The sequence below is a fragment of the Ursus maritimus genome, unplaced genomic scaffold, assembly GCF_017311325.1.
Source record: "Ursus maritimus isolate PB19 unplaced genomic scaffold, ASM1731132v1 scaffold_12, whole genome shotgun sequence".
Taxonomy (NCBI): domain Eukaryota; kingdom Metazoa; phylum Chordata; class Mammalia; order Carnivora; family Ursidae; genus Ursus; species Ursus maritimus.
The window spans coordinates 10500934-10518455 of record NW_024423564.1 but is presented as its reverse complement, the minus strand read 5'-3'; the positions used below and the strand labels follow the sequence as shown (position 1 = coordinate 10518455).

The following is a 17522-nucleotide window of genomic DNA, read 5'->3' as shown; positions in this document are numbered from 1 at the left end:
TGGACACTTGGGTCGGACCTCCTGCTACCCGTTCGTTAGTCGTTGCTCCATGGCGCGCACATGAAGAGCCGAAACGTCGTACGGATTGTGAGGGCCTCGATCACAAGCGGTTTCACGGGTGAAGGACCAGGCGTCTGGCGGCAGCTGTCCACGCGCAGGTGTTTCGAGGCAGAGCCCACGTTCAGACCTGCTTGGCAAGGACAGCCGTGGCGTGGGGGGTAGGCAGCACTTGCTAGATCTGACTTCGTTTTTAATTTCTAGCTACAGTAACATTTAAAAAAAAAAAGGGGGAGACTAGACATCTGCTTGGCTTGTACACATTTTCGGAGTTCTTTTTTAAAAAAGTCTAAGTAAAGGTGTTTGTTGGGGGGTAGAGACCGTTTGTAGCTCCATAAAAGAGACCCAGGACTTTCAGGCCCCCGCAGCAGCATTCGGTAGCAGCTCTGAATAAGGAACAATCTCAGAACAAAACCATTTGTGGAGTATTTGAGCACACCTGTTCCGTCACACAAGTTCATCTTGTTCTTGTGAAACGTGGTATGTCCACGCCCTGTCCGCTCGGAGTCCGACTGTGAAAGTCTCTAATGTAACAACTGAAGCCGCCCTTGTAGCTGAGACGTGCTCCCCGGAGTGAGATTGCTGAAACCCCCTTTCATCCAGAACTATATTTACCCACCTATTGTAACTACTTGATAGAGAAAAATTAGGAGGCTTGATACATGCTAAGAATTTAGCACCACAGAAATGATTTATTTTCCCTATAGTCCACAATTAGTGATAAAAATCCTATTTTTATTGTTAACTGTGACATAACTTGGATGTCCTATGTCGTCAGTCTGATGTGGCCCTTTTCTTCCTAAGTAACCCGTCACTGTACTGATTCTATACTGACTTAGCAGCGTGGCCTTGGAACGCTAAGCAAAGTACGGATGTGCTGGTTGTAAATGTTTATATTGTACAGTACCTTTATATATACACTTGAGGTTCTGATTAGAGAGAGAGATCTGTAAATCGCTCGTTATTTTTTATATAGACATTAAAAACAAAAACAAAAACTGTTTACGGCCTGCATTTCTTTTACTGTCAGGCTTACTTAATGTTGCTTTCTCTTTATGGAGCTAATTCCTATCACAGGCTGAGTCCTCAAATAGATTTTGTTCCTCCAAGTGATGAATGTTCAAAATCCTCCGACCAGGGGGAGCCGTAATGATGACTTTCCCTGTGTAGCTTCCTTTTACCTGTAAGTAAGCCCTGAAATTGGTCTATCAATATGCCTGTTCATTGTAAAGAAAATAGCTTTGCATCACTTGCTACCCGCCTCCAAAATCTTTTCCTATACTGTCAGAGAGAAAAGGGCTTGTCTTATTGGAAGTTCAGTGAGTAGACCTTTCTAATGGAGAGAGTAGTGTAAGCCCAACAGTAAATTATTTCATTTACTAAAGGTTACACTTCAGAATGAAGTGTTTTGACTTAGGTTTTGGGCATTAATAATGATACCAAAAATTAAATGAAACCCATTTCACAACATGGTTATTTTACTCTTGTGGGTAAAAATAAATTCCTACCATTGCATGAACTCACACTAAAAATTAAACCCATCCCCCAAGTTCCCAAGCCGCACAGTGGAGATGCGTGTCATGGCAAAGGCTGTAGAAAGTGGCAGCAAAAGAGTTTGGGAATTCTGGGATGCTACTGCATTGTCTTGCTACGTACAGAGGAGAGACTGAGATCGTAGTTACATCAAATTTTATAGACCAAGGAGCCGTTGAATAGCATCAACTATTTCAGAATCTCAGACACAAAAGCATTCGGCTCTTTAGTTCCACATGGAAGTATCCTGGGTTTTTCCTTTAAATTGATATTCCCACGTAGAAAAAGCCAAATGCTTTTAAACACATGTACAAATGAATTTCGTGGAAATATGTCCGACATTCAAAGAGAATGGGGTTTTAAAACAAGGAATATTCAAATTAGTGAAACCGTGTAAGAATCTCATGACCTGCTCAGTCCGTAGGTTGCCTCTACAGACCACTGGTATAAACACGGACCTTTGCACAAAAGGTGACGCGCCAGTCTGGTATGAAGAATACAGCAGAGCAACTTTCAGCATCCTCATGACATGTTCCAGTGCCTAAGGACTGTCTGTGTGTGTCAAACATAACGGATCTGTTTGTTTAGGCAGCTCTTTACTGGCCATGCTCTTAAGGTTGATCAGCAATACAACGACTGGTTTAAAGCGCGCCCTAATTATTACATGAAATCTGCAACCTTTGCTTTCGTTGACTGAATTAGTGTAAGAGAGCCACACTAACTTGGATCTGTTTTCAGTGTTGCTATGCAAGAGGGCCTTACGGGCTCTTTCTCATTGACATTAAAAATACGAAAACATAGCCAAGTGCTTTAGCTTAGCCTAAACCTATAATTTTGACAGAGAATCCTTTAGAAATTTGTCTATTTCACAGTGTTTGCATTAAAGGCAAACAGAACTATTATTAGCAAATACACAAAGCAAGAGGCTTATTTTGTCCTTAATAAACAATCATCCGTTACCTTGAGTAATACCTTATTACAGCGTACACGCTCAGGCATGCTGCAGGAAAGGTATGGCATTATTGCACATTTGTGAAATTCAAACTTCATTATTCAAGATGGGCACCAATAACTGCAAGAAGCAAAGGATTACTTTAAATGATTAAACTAGTCAATACATGTATACATGAGATTAACTTTAATGAATTTCTCCATAATCCCAAATCATATGCCATATTGGGAGTCAGACCCATTTGGCCCACTATGAGTGTATAAATCTAAAACATTTCAGAAGTGAATGTAATTAATTTGGAAGAGTGTTATTTTTACAGTGCAGAAGTCCACTTACTTATAAATACAATGAGCCAAAAATACAAACACCCATAAGCTTATACCCTGTGAGGCACTATGGTATTTAGTAGGATTTTTCTACATGTCTCTGAAAGTCAGGAAACCATATGCCAGTTAGGCAAGTATTTAGTTATTCAACTATACAAAGTATTTGGCTTATACGTTAGCTATAATTTACATATTTAGGAAATTTCGGGTTGTACCTCCATAGCAATTTTAAGAGGGATAATTTTTCCTGATATAAATTAAGTGAACAGGTATTTCTCTTAACCTCCAATGGTTATTACTATTCCAATTAAATGTATAAATGGACTAATCTAGCCCTGTTCTTACATCTTAGTTTAGTTTCTCAGTAACAGCTAAATATTACCAAAGTATATTATATCTCACTCTTACTTGGGGATCAAAACAAAAGTCCAAGTTCTGGGGCAACTGGGTGGCCAGTCAGTTGAGCATCTGACTCTTGATTTCGGCTCATGATGTCAGGGTCATGGGGTCGGGCCCTGCATCAGGCTCTGCTCTCAGCACAGAGTCTGTTTGTCCCTCTCCCTCTCCTCCTTCCCCTACTCACACCCTCTCTATCTCTAAAATAAATAAAATCTTAAAAAAAAAAAAAAAAAAAGCCCAAGTTCCTCGAAATTATACAGAGATAAATGAAGCACTGAGGGTAGGAGAACCATGAAGTTACAACTCTCCCATCCTAACAGAAAATAAGCTGCATGAATGTTAAGTTACTTGAGGTCTACTCATTCATTCCACACATTTATATTGAGGACCTATTATGGGATCAGGTACTGTTTTGCATTCTGGGGACCTATGGTGTGGACAAAAAGTCCCTGCCTTAAGGGGCTCACACTCTAGTCGGGGGGACAGAAACAAAGAGGCAAAAAATGAGAGGGGAAGCCGCAGAGTAGGAAGATCGTCCCTTCCATGTACACCAAGGCTGCAACGACATATAGTGCAATTCACTTTGAGAATGACCTGATGGCTAGCAAAAATCTCTTCCACGGCTAAAGATACAGAGACAACACCACATTGGGAAAGGTAGGTAAAGGGCAAGTAAGGAGCCAAACCCTTGGCAGGGTGACCCACAGGTGAGAGGGATAGTACATGCACAGATGTCTTCCTTGGGGAGAGAAGGGTCCAAACCCCACATCAGATGCTCCTGCCCCAGCCCTGGGAATCTGTTCTGGGAAGATAAGCCACTTCCCACCCTGTCCCATAACATCTCTCTTTGAAACTCTAGGAACTTTGGAAATCAGCAGGGCTTAACTAAGAGAAAGCCAGAGGGCTATAGGAAATGAAAACTCTGCTCTTAAAGGGTCCTCACATTATAGGAGTCCCAGAAGAAGAGACAGAAAAAAGCAGAAACAATACCTGAAAACTTTCCTAACCTGGGGAAGGAAACACACGTCCAGGTTTTAACTGCATCCAGGAAGCATAGAGAGTCCCAAACTGCTGAACACAAAGAGGTCCACACCAAGAAAAATAATAATTAAAATGTCAAAAATTAAAGAGGGATAAATCTTAAAAGCAGCCAGAAAAGACGGGAAGATGGTGGTGGAGTAGGAGGACCCTAGGCTCACCTCATCCCATGAATACAACTAGATAATTATCATATCATCCTAAATACCCCAGAAATCAATCTGAAGGCTGGCAGAACAAACCACAACTAAAGGTAGAAAAGAGGCCACATTGAAGAAGGTAGAGAGTATGGAGAGGCAGCTTGGGAGAGAAACTGATCGTGGCCACTGCGGTCACAGAGAAGGGCAAGAGACAAACTAGCACACAGGGGTGTGCGTGGGGAAAACGAATTCCCATAGCAATTATCTTGGTAAGTGGGAGGGCTCAAATTTTGTGAGTTCTCACAACCAGCGGGGCCTAAAGCCTGGAGTTTAAAGGTTGTGTGCTTGGCTCAGGGAGAGCTCAGAGGACATTGGGCTGCTCTTGGAGAAAAGCCAGGGCAAACAGCCAGTGGACATGCAATGGTGACACAGCGATCTGAAGAGCACCTGGAGCACACAATGGGGAGGTTAGTTGTGTTGTCTTGGACTGTGTCCCAGAGAGGCAGCATTCATGGAGAGACCCCTCTGGGAACAAAGGATCTGGCAGGCGTCCTTTCTCTCCCCCACACCTCAGCATAAGCATAGGGCCACCTGTAGGACCCAGCACAGTGCCAACACTCGCTACCTAACTGCCTAGACCAAGCCTGCCCTGCCCCCATGCTTCGGTAGAACCATCCCTACCAATTCAGCTTCCCTCAGTCAAAGCACGGCAGGCCCTCTCCCTCAAAACACTGGCCCAAACCCCTGCCCACACCACGTCTCCCCACCTGGGAGTTTCGCAGAGCCTCAGTTCTGGTGGCAGTGGCAACAGGTCTCATTTCACAAGCAGACCAGAGTGCAGCTAGTTAAAACTCACCACTTTTCAGGCCAGGGACCAACACTGCCCACAATAGCATAAGAGAGCCTCTGCAGGTGACTGGCCTGAAGGATAAAGTGGCCAAGACACAACAGCAGAGCATACACGGCACACATTAGAGACACTCCCAGAAGTGCCACACCCTGGGGAACAGGGCATGATACACTGCAGGACACTACAAGACCTCTTCATAAAGCCATTATCCTCAAGAACAGGGGATGTAGCTGGCATTTGTGACACAGAGAAACAGGCACGAAGACTTAGATAAAATGAGAAGACAGAAGAATTTGTCTCAAACGAAAGGAAAGGGCAAGGCTGTAGCCTGAGATATAAGCCAAACACACATAAGTAACATGCCTGATGGAGAATTTAAAGCAATGATCATAAAGATACTTGCTGGACTTGAGAAGAGAAAGCAGGACACCAGTGAGACTATTAATACAGATATAAGGAAAAATACAGCAGAGATAAAGTGCTCAATAAACAAAGTGAGAAAATGCTTGATGGAATGAACAGTAAGATGGAAGAAACAGGAAAAAATTAGTAACCTAGAAGACAGAGTAATGGAAAGTAATCAAGCTGAACAAAGAAAAAGAATCATGCAAAATTAGAATAACTTAGGGAACTCAGTGATTCCATCAAATGTAACATTTGTATTATAGGAATTCCAGAAGAAGAAGAGAGAGAAAAAAGAGGGTAAAGAATTTATTTGAAGAATAGCTAAAAACTTCCCTAATCTGGGAAGGAAACAGATATCCAGATCCAGGAGGCACAGAGAACCCCCAACAAAATCAACAAAAGCAGATCCACACCAAGACATAATGTAATTAAAATAACAACATATAGCAATAAGAAAAAATATTAAAAACAGCAAGACAAAAGAAGTCAGTAACTTACAAGGGAAACCCCATAAGGCTATCAGTGGTTTTTTCAGCAGACACTCCAAGCCAGAAAGGAGTGGCATGATATATTCAAATTGCTCAATGGGAACAACTGGCAGCCAAGAATACTCTATCCAGCAAGGCTATCATTCAGAATAGAAGGAGAGATAAAGAGTTTCCCAGACAAACAAAAATTAAAGGAGTTCATGACCAGTAAACCAGCTCTGCAACAAATACTAAAGGGGACTCTTTGAGTTAAAAGGAAAGAGGAGAAATGAGAGTATGAGATAGAATGCTTTAAAGTAGTAAAAATGAACATTTCAGTAAAAAATCAGTTAAGGAACCCACAAAATAAAAGGATGCAAAGTATGACACCATATACCTAAAACATAGGGAGGCAGGGAGTAAAGAATGGGTTCAGACTGAAACAACCATCAACTTAATATAGACTCCTATATACAAAAGAGGTTACATACAACCTAATGGTAACCATATATCAAAAACCACTAATAAACATGCAAAATAAAGAGAAAGAAATCCCAATATATCACTAAAGAAAACCAGCAAACTATGAAAGGGAGAAAGAAACACAAGAAAGGATCGGAGAAAATCTTCAGAAGCAACCAAAAAACAAATAAAATGGCAATAAATACACATTTATCAATAATTACTTTGAATGTAAATGGACTCAACACTGCAATCAAAAGACACAGGGTGACAGAATGGATAAAAAAAACAAGACCCATCTATATGCTGCCTTTAAGAGACTCATTCTAGACCTAAAGTCACCTGCAGATTGAAAGCAAGGGGATAGAGAAGCATCTATCATGCAAATGGATGTCGAAAGAAAGCCTGAGTAGCAGTACTTATATCAGACAAAATAGACTTTAAAACAAAGACTGTAACAAAAGACAAAGAAGGGCACTATATTATCATATAGTGATTAATAGTATATATATTATATATAGTAATGAACAGGATAATTCAACAAGAAGATGTAACAATTGTAAATATTCATGCACCCCACGTAGGACCACCCAAATACACAAAATCGTTAATAACAAACCTAAAAGAACTAAGTAATATTACAATAATAGTAGGGGACTTCGACACCCCACTTACATCAATGGACAGATCATCTAAACAGAAAATCAACAAGGAAACAATGGCTTTGAATGACACCCTATAACAGATGGATTTAACAGACATATTCAGAACATTCCATCCTAAAACAGCAGAATACACATTCTTTTCAAGTGCACATGGAACATTCTCCAGAACAGATTACATATTAGGCCACAAAACAGACCTCAAAAATTCAAAAAGATCAACATCATATCATGCATCTTTTCTGACCACAACCCTATGAAACTAGAAATCAACCACAAGGAAAAATCTGGAAAGAGCACAAATACATGGATGTTAAATAACATGCTACTAAACAATGAATGGATCAACCAGGAAATAAAAGAAGAAATTGAGAAGTACATGGGAACAAATGAAAATGAAAACACAATGGTTCAAAACCTTCGGGATGCTGCAAAAGTGATTCTAAGAGGGAAGTTTATAGCAATACAGGCCTACTTCAAGAAGCAAGAGCAACAAACAAAGCCTAAAACAACAGGAGGAAGGAAATAATAAAGATTAGAGCAGAAATAAATGATAGGGAAACTAAAACAAACAAAAACACACACAATAAGACAGATCAAGGAAACCAGGAGCTGGTTCTTTGAAAAAAATCAATAAAATCGATAAACCTTTTGCCAGACTTATCAAGAAAAAAGGAAAAGGACCCAAACAAATAAAATTGTAACTGAGAGAGGAGAAATAACAACAAACACCACAGAAATAGAAACAACTATAAGAGAATATTATGAAAAACTATATGCCAACAAATTGGACAACTTAGAAGAAATGGATAAATTCCTAGAAACATATAATCCTATCAAAACTGAAACAGGAAGAAAGAAAATTTGAACACACTGATTACTGGCAAAGAGATTGAATCAGCAATCAAAAAATTCCCAATAAACAAAAGTCCAGGACCAGATGGCTTTCCTGGTGAATGCTGCTAGACATTTAAAGAAGAATTCATTCCCATTCTTCTCAAACTATTCCAAAGAATAGAAAAGGAAGGAAAACATTCAAGTTCATTTTATAAGGCCAGCATTACTCCGATACCAAACCCAGATAAAGATGCCACAAAAAAAAAGAAACTACAGGCCAGTATTTCTGATGAACACAGATGTCAAAATCCTCAACGAAACACTAGCAAACCCAACCCAAAAATACATTAAAAAAAATAATCCACCACAATTAAGTGAGATTTACTCCTGGGCTGCAAGGGTGGTTCGGTATTCACAAATCAATCAAGGTGATACATCACATCAATAAAAGAAAGGATAAGAACCATATGATCATTTCAATAGACACAGAAAAAGCATTTGACAAAGTCCAACATCTATTCATGATAAAAAGCCTCTACAAAGGAGGTCTAGAGGCAACATACCTCAACATAATAAAGGCCTTATATGAAAAACCCACAGCTAAGATCATCCTCAATGGGGAAAAACTGAGAGCCTTTCCCTTAAGGTAAGAGACAAGACAGGGATGTCCACACTCACCGCTTTTATTCAACATAGACTGGAAGTCCCAGCCACAACAGTTAGACAACAAAAAGAAACAAAAGGTATCCAAATCAGTAAGGAGAAGTCAAACTTTCACTATTTGCAGATGACATGATACTCTACATAGAAAACCTGAAAGACTCCACCAAAAAACTGCTAGAACTGATACATGAATGCAGTAAAACCACAGGGTACAAGATCAATGTACAACAAATCTTTTGCATTTCTATACACCAAGAATGAAGTAGCAGAAGAGAAATTTTTTTGAAAATCACATTTATAATTGCACCCAAAATAATAGGATACCTAAGAATAAGCACAATCAAAGAGGTGAAAGACTTGTACTCTGTCCAAGACTTGTACACAAAGAAATGGAAGGACATTCCATGCTCATGGACTGGAAGAATATTGTTAAAATATCTATACTAGCCAAAGCAATCTACACATTTAATGCAATCCCTATCAAAATATGAACAGCATTTTTTACAGAACTAGAACAAACAATCCTAAAATGTGTATGGAACCACAAAAGACCCTGAATAGCCAAAGCAATCTTAAGAAAGAAAAGCAAAGCTGGAGGCATCACAATTCTGGACTTCAAGTTATATTACAAAGCTGTAGCGATCAAAACAGTGTGGTCCTAGCACAAAAACAGACACACAGATCAACAGAACAGAATAGAACACCCAGAAATGAACTCACAATTGTACGGTCAATTAATCTGTGACAAAGCAGGAAAGAATACCCAATAGGAAAATGTCTCTTCAACAAACAGTGTTGGGAAAACTGGACAGCGACATGCAAAAGAATGAAACTGGACTGCTTCCTCACACCATACACAAAAATAAATTCAAAATGGATTAAAGACGTCAATCTGAAACGTGATATCTGAAACCATAAAAATCCTAGAAGAACACAGGCAGTAACCTCTTTAACGTCAGCTATACCAACATCTCTCTAGATGTCTCCTGAAGCAAGGGGGAAAAAAGCAAAAATAAACTATTGGGACTACATCAAAATAAAAAGCTTCTGCATGGTGAAGGAAACAATCAACAAATCTAAAAAGCAATCTACAGATGGAAGAATATATTTGCAAATGACATAGCCAATTAAGGGTTAGTATCCAAAATATATAAAGAACTTAGAAAACTCAATACCCAAAATATAAACAACCTAATTTAAAAATGGGCAAAAGATATGAACAGACAGTTCTCCAAAGACATACAAATGGCCAACAGACACATGAAAAGATCCTCATCATCACCTATCATCAGGGAAATGCAAATCAAAACTACGAGATATCACCTCATACCTGTCAAAATGGCTAAAATCAACAACACAAGAAACAAGAGGTATTGGTGAGGATGTGGAGAAAAAGGAACCCTTGTGCTGTTGGGAATGCAAACTGGTGCAGCCACTATGGTAAACAATATGGAAGTTCCTCAAAAAGTTAAAAATAGAACTACCCTATGATCCAGCAGTTGCACTACTGGGTATTTACCCAAAGAATATCAAAACACTGGGGCACCTGGGTGGCTCAGTCACTTAAGCATCTGACTTCAACTCAGGTCATGATCTCAGGGACCTGGGATTGAGTCCTTCATTAGGCTCTGCACTCAGCAGGGAGTCTCCTTGTCCCTCTCCCTCTCCCCTGGTTTGTTCTCTCTCAAATAAATAAAATATTTCTAAAAAATCTAAACACTAATTCAAAGGGATACATGCACCCCAATGTTTATAGCAGCACTATTTACAAGAGCCAAGATTGATGAACGGATAAAAAAAGATGTGGTGTATATATACAATGGAATATTATTCAGCCATAACAAAGAATGAAATCTTGGGGTACCTGGGTGGCTCAGTCAGTTAAACATCTGCCTTCAGCTCAGGTCATGATTCCAGTGTCCCTGCTCAGTGAGGAATCTGTTTCTCCCTCTCCCTCTGCCCCTCCCCCCCCACTCATGCTCACTCTCTTTCTCACTCTCGCTCTCTCAAATAAATAAATAAAAATAAAAAATAAAGAATGAAATCTTGCCATTTGCAATGGCATGGATGGAGCTAAAGTGTATAATGCCAAGTGAAATAAGTCAGAAAAAGACAAACTTGATATGATTTCACTCATATGTGGAATTTAAGACACAAAACAAATGAGCAAAGGGGGAAAAGAGAGACAAACCAAGAAACAGACTCTTAACTATAGGGGACAAACTAATGGTTACCAGAGGGGAGAGGATGCGGGGATGGGTTAAACAGGCAATGGGGATTAAGGAGTCTCCACTTGTGATGAGTATTGAGTGACTAATGAAAAACCTTAAAAAAAAAAAAGTAGCAAGAGAAGAGCAACCAGTTACCTACAAGGGAAACCCCACAAGGACATCGTCTGATTTTTTTTAGCAGAAACGTTGCAGGCCAAAAGGCGGTAGCATGATAATACTCAAAGTGCTGAAAGGAAAAAACCTCCAGCCAACAATATTCTACCCAGAAGGGTCACCATTCAACCAAAGGAGAGATAAAGAGTTTCCCAGACAAACAAAAGTTAAAGGAGTTTATCACCACGAACTGGCCTCACAAGAAATATTAAATGTTAAGTCGAAAAGGCCAAAACTTTAGGAAAAATTTATGAAAGATAAAACTTCCACTGCTAAAAGCAAACATACAGTAAAGGTAGTAGATTGATCACGTATAAAGCTAGTATGACGGTACAAGACAAAAGCAGTAAAATCAATTTTATCTACAATTAGTTCAGGGATACCCAAAATAAAAAGATGTAAAATGTAACACCAAATAAGGGAGTAAAGGGAGAAAGGGAGTAAAAATGTGGTACTTTTAGAATGTGTTCGAACTTAAGTGAACATCAACTTAAAATAGACTCCTATATACATAGGAAGTTATGCATAAACCTCATGGCAACCACAAACCAAAAACCTATAATAAATACACCAAAATAAAGAGAAAGAAATCTCAGCCTAACACTAAAGAAAATCAACAGATCAGAAGGGAAAAGAGCAAAAAAGAACAGAGACAAACTACAAAACAACCATAAAACAATAAGCACATACCTATCAATAACTACTTTAAATGTAAATGGACTAAATGCTCTAGTCAAAAGACATAGGGTGACCGAAGAGATGAAAAAATAAAAAAGACCCACCTATATGTTGCCTCACTCAGACCTAATGACACACAGACTGAAAGTGAAGAGATGGAAAAAGATACTCCATGCAAATGGAACCAAAAAAAGCTGGGGTAGTAATACTTATATCAGACAAAATAGACTTTAAAACAAAAACTATAACAAGAGACAAAGAAGACATTACATAATGTAAAAAGGATCAATCCTACAAGAAGATATAACAATTGTAAATATCTATGCACCCAACACAGAAGCACCTAAATATATAAAGCAAATACTAACAGATATAAAGGGAGAAACTAACAGCAGTACAATAACAGTAGGGAACACCCCACTTCTATCTAAGAGGAAAGTTTATAGCAATACAGACCTATCTTAAGAAACAAGAAAAACCTCAAACAATCTAATCTTACTCCTAAAAAAACTGAAACAGAAGAACAAATCTCAAAGTCAGTAGAAGGAGGTAAATAATAAAGATCAGAGCTGGAAAAAAATAGAGACTAAAAAAACAATAGGAAGGATCAATGAAACTAAGAGCTAATTCTTTAAAAAGATAAAACTGATAAAAACATTAGATACTCATAAAGAAAAAAGAGGACTCAAAATCAGAAATGAAAGAGAAGTTACAACTGACACCACAAATGCAAAGCATTACAAAAGACCACTACAAAAAATTATATGCCAACATACTGGACAACCTGGAATAAATAGGTAAATACCTAGAAATACACAATCTTCAAAATTGAAAAGGGAAGAAAAAAATAATTTGAACAGACCAATTACTAGTAATAAATTGAGTCAGTAATCAAAAATCTCCCAACAAACAAAAGTCTAGGACCAGCTGGCTTCATAAGTGAATTCTACCAAACATATAAAGAAGAGTTAATACATATCCTCAAACTCTTCCCAAAAAAATTAAAGAGGAAGGAATGCTTCCAAATTCATTCTACAAGGCCAGCATTAACCTGATACCAAAAAGAAAAACACTATGAAAAAAGAAAATTACAGGCCAATATCCTTGATGAACATGATGCAGAAATCCTGAATAAACTAGTAGAAAACTGAACTCAGCAACACATTAAAGGATCATTCACCATGATCAAGTGAGATTTATTCCAAGTATGCAGGGATGGCTCAATATCCACCAGTCAACATGATACATCATCACATCTACAAAAATGATTTTTAAAAAATCATATGATCATCTAGATGGTAGGAAAAGCATTTAAGAAAATTCAGCATCTGGGGCACCTGGTTGGCTCAGTCGTTAAGCGTCTGCCTTTGGCTCAGGGTGTGATCCCGGTATTCTGGGATCGAGCCCCACATAGGGCTCCTCTGCTGGGAGCCTGCTTCTTCCTCTCCCACTCCCCCTGCTTGTGTTCCTTCTCTCACTGGCTGTCTCTGTCAAATAAATAAATAAAATCTTAAAAAAAAAAAAAAAGAAAATTCAGCATCCATTCATGATAAAAACTCTCAACAATGTGGGGATAGAGGGAACATACCTCAACATAATAAAGGCCATATATGAAAAACCCAGAGCTAACATCATACTCAAGGGTAAAAAGCTGAAAGCTTTTCCTCTAAGATCAGGAACAAGACAAGGGTATCCACTCTCACCATTTTTATTTAACACAGTACTAAAAGCCCTAGCTGCAGCAATCAGACCAGAAAAAGAAACAAAAGGCATCCAAATTGGTAAGGAAGAAGTAAAACTGTCACTATTTGCAGATGACATGATGCTATATATAGAAACCCTAAAGACTCCACCAAAAACTATTAGAATAAATGAATTCAGTAAAGTTGTAAGATACAAAATTAATATACAGAAATCTGTTGCATTTCTATACACTGATAATAAATTAAAAGAGAAAATACAAAAGCAATCTCATTTATCATTGTATCAAGAACAATAAATTACCTAGGAATAAATTTAACCAAGGATGTAAAAGATCTGTACTCTGAAAACTATAAGACATTATTAAAGAAACTGAAGATGACACAAATAAAAAGATATACCATGCTCATGTATTGGAAGAATTAATATTGTTAAAATGTCCATCCATACTACCCAAAGCAATCTACAGATTCAGTGCAATCCCTATCAAAATACCAAAAGCATTTTTCACAGAACTAGAATAAATAATCCTAATATTGGCATGGAACTCCAAAAGTTCCCAAATAGCCAAAGCAATCTTGAGAAAGAAGAGCAAAGCTGGCGGTATCACAATCCCAGAATTCAAACTATACTACGGAGCTACAGTCATGAAAACAGTATGGTACTGGCACAAATACAGACACACAGATCGGTGGAACAGAATAGAGAACCCCAAAATAAACTGCACTTATATGGTCAATTAATCTACAGCAAAGGAGGCAAGGATATACAAGGGGGAAAAGACATTCTCTTAAATAAATGGTGTTGGGAAAACTGGACAGCTACACACAAAAGAATGAAACCATTTTCCTAGACTATCTACAAAAATAAAATTGATTAAAGACCTAAATATAAGACCTGAAACAGTAAGACTTCTAAAAGAAAATATAGGCAAGTAATACTCTTGAACATTGGTCTTAGCAGTACTTTTTGGGATCCGTCTCCTCAGACAAGGGCAACAAAAGCCAAAATAAACAAGTGGGACTTAACAAAATAGAAAGCTTTCTCACAGCAAAGAAAACCACCAACAAAACAAAAAGGAGACCTACAGAATGGGGGAAGATATTTGCAAATAATATATTCGGTAAGGATTAACATCCAAAATACATTTAAAAACTCATACAACTCAATGCCAAAAAAAACTAACAATGGAATTTAAAAATGGACAGAGGATCTGAATAGATGTTCCCCCCTCCCCCAAAAAAAGACATCCAGATGGCCAACAGACACATGAAAAGATGCTCGTCATGACTAATCATCAGGGAAATGCAAAATCACAGTGAGATGTCACCTGACACCTGTCAGAATGGCTAGTATCAAAAGCACAAATGACAAGTGTCGGCAAGGATGTAGATAAAACGGGACCCTCTTGCACTGTTGGTCTATTGTTGGGAAAGTAAATTTTGTGCAGCCACTTTGGAAAATAGCATGGAGGTTCCTCAAAAAATTAAAAAGACAGGGGTGCCTTGGTGATTCAGTCATTAAGTGTCTGCCTTCAGCTCGGGTCATGAACTCAGGGTCCTGGGATCAAGCCCCACATCGGGTTCCCTGCTCAGTGGGAGCCTGCTTTTCCCTCTCCAACTCCCCCTGCTTGTGTCCCTCTCTGTCTCTCTGTCAAAAAATAAATTAAAACTTTAAAAAAAAAATTAGGGGCACCTGGGTGGCACAGCGGTTAAGCGTCTGCCTTCGGCTCAGGGCGTGATCCCAGTGTTATGGGATCGAGCCCCGCATCAGGCTCCTCCGCTGTGAGCCTGCTTCTTCCTCTCCCACTGCCCCTGCTTGTGTTCCCTCTCTCGCTGGCTGTCTCTATCTCTGTCCAATAAATAAATAAAATCTTTAAAAAAAAAATAAAAATAAAAAAAATTTAAAAAAATTTAAAAAAATTAAAAAGACAAATACCATGCAATCTAGTAGTTCTACCACTGGGTATTTATCCAAAGAAAACAAAAACACTAATTTGAAAAGATATATGCTTCCCTATGTTTATTACAGCATTATTTACAATAGCCAAGATAAACAACTTAAGTATCCATTGATAGATGAATGAATAAAGAAGATATTGTGTACACACACACACACAAGAATATTAGTCATAAAAAAGAATGAAATCCTGCCATTTGTGACATGAATAGACCTAAAAGGTGTTGTGCTAGGTGAAATAAGTCAGACAGAGAAATACAAATACCATATGATTTCACTTATACGTGGAATCTAAAAGACAAAACAGAACAGAAACAGTCTCATAAATACAAAGAACAAAGTGGTGGCTGGCAGAAGAGAGGGGAATAAGAAGACGAGTGAAATAGACAAAGGAGATTAAGAGGTACAAATTTCCAGTTACAAAACAAATAAGCTTTTAATTTTATTGTAAATAAAATGGGGTATAAGTACAGCATGGGGAAGGTAGACTATAATATTGTAATAACTTTGTAAGGTGACAGATGGTAACTATACTTACCATGGTGAGCATTTTATAATGTATGTAAATGTCAAATCACTGTATTATACACCTGAAACTATATAATATTTCATATAAACTTTACTTCAATTAAAAGCAAATATTTTTTAAAAAAGAAGGACTTCTCTGCAGTAAAAGTAAACAAGACATCAGATTGTGATAAGTGCCCTGAAGGAAATGAATAGGGCCATGTAACCAATAACAAGGAAAGACAGGGAACTACCTTAGGGTCATCAGAGGAACAGACTTTACTCTCCCACCTTAAACAACTGGGGGGGAGAAAAGGGAAAAAGTATATGAAAAATGGGTTTTAAATGTTGGACAATAGACAGTAATAAGGGAATTAAATGAGTTGAGCCCCATGATTGCCCCAGATTATTGCTTAGAGGCCATTTCTCGGCTGTGGTACAGGAAAGGGGAACCCAAACTGAACCAGGCAGTCTTGCTGTGTTGAGGAGACAGAGTTAAGAATTCAGAAAGGCCGGGCCACCTGGGTGGCACAGCGGTTAAGCATCTGCCTTCGGCTCAGGGCATGATCCCGGCGTTATGGGATGGAGCCCCACATCAGGCTCCTCTACTATGAGCCTGCTTCTTCCTCTCCCACTCCCCCTGCTTGTGTTCCCTCTCTCGCTGGCTGTCTCTATCTCTGTCGAATAAATAAATAAAATCTTAAAAAAAAAAAAAAAGAATTCGGAAAGGCCAAGACAGCTGGAATTTGCAAAACAGAGTACCAGAGCGAAGACAGCTGCTTAGAGAGGACAGTTCCAAAAAAATGTGCAGAGGGTTCCTTTCAAGTCTTTAGGTAAGTACTGACCAGCGCAATACTTGTTGTTGGGAAATACCAAACAAAAGGGAAAGAACTATCAAAAAGAAGCAAGCAGAGACATTCTAAGCTGGGACTAGTTTGCATTCCCACAGTCAAATTGGAAAAACCTCACATAATAAACATTGGGTTGAATACTCTAGGAGGATATTGCTTCAGTAGGGGAGAAAAGTAGCCCTCAGTACAGGACTGTTCTGGCCCACCTAATAAAGCTTCAAAGCAAGCTTTGAAATGATCAAACTGTTTCCGAGTAACTTAACTGTATTCCAAAACAGAGCTCAAGAAGATTTAAAAGAATACACACATGTACACAAAAACCCAACACCCAACAGTATAAAATTTAAAATTAAAAAATTACCAGGGATGCAAAGTAGCAGGAAAATATTACCCAAAACCAGAAAAATCAATCATTAAAAACAAACCAAAATATGACACAGATGATACTCTTTTAATGTCCTTATTTACTATTTCTATTATAAATATATTTATTATGTTAAACAAGGTAGAGAAAAGAAATAGCGTATTAAGGAGAGACATGAAAGATTTTTTAAAAATTGAACTTCCACAGACAAAAATACATTAGGTAAGATTAACAGCAAATTAGTGCAGAAGAATAAGTTGGTGAACTTGAAGACATGGCAACAGAAA

General features: G+C 38.3%; 1 protein-coding gene across 4 annotated transcripts in view; it reads right to left on the bottom strand.

Annotated features, from left to right (window-relative positions):
* Nucleotides 1–17522, bottom strand: part of PHTF1 (putative homeodomain transcription factor 1) — a 69631-nt gene that overhangs the window by 2598 nt on the left and 49511 nt on the right. For 2 of the 4 annotated variants that reach the window (XR_570261.2, XR_570263.2), the window contains exon 20: nucleotides 2551–2662. The gene's annotated coding sequence lies outside the window, so the exon portion shown is untranslated. The remainder of the gene's footprint in view (nucleotides 1–2550; nucleotides 2663–17522) is intronic. The other 2 variants (XR_570262.2, XR_005834047.1) reach the window with 1 other exon arrangement.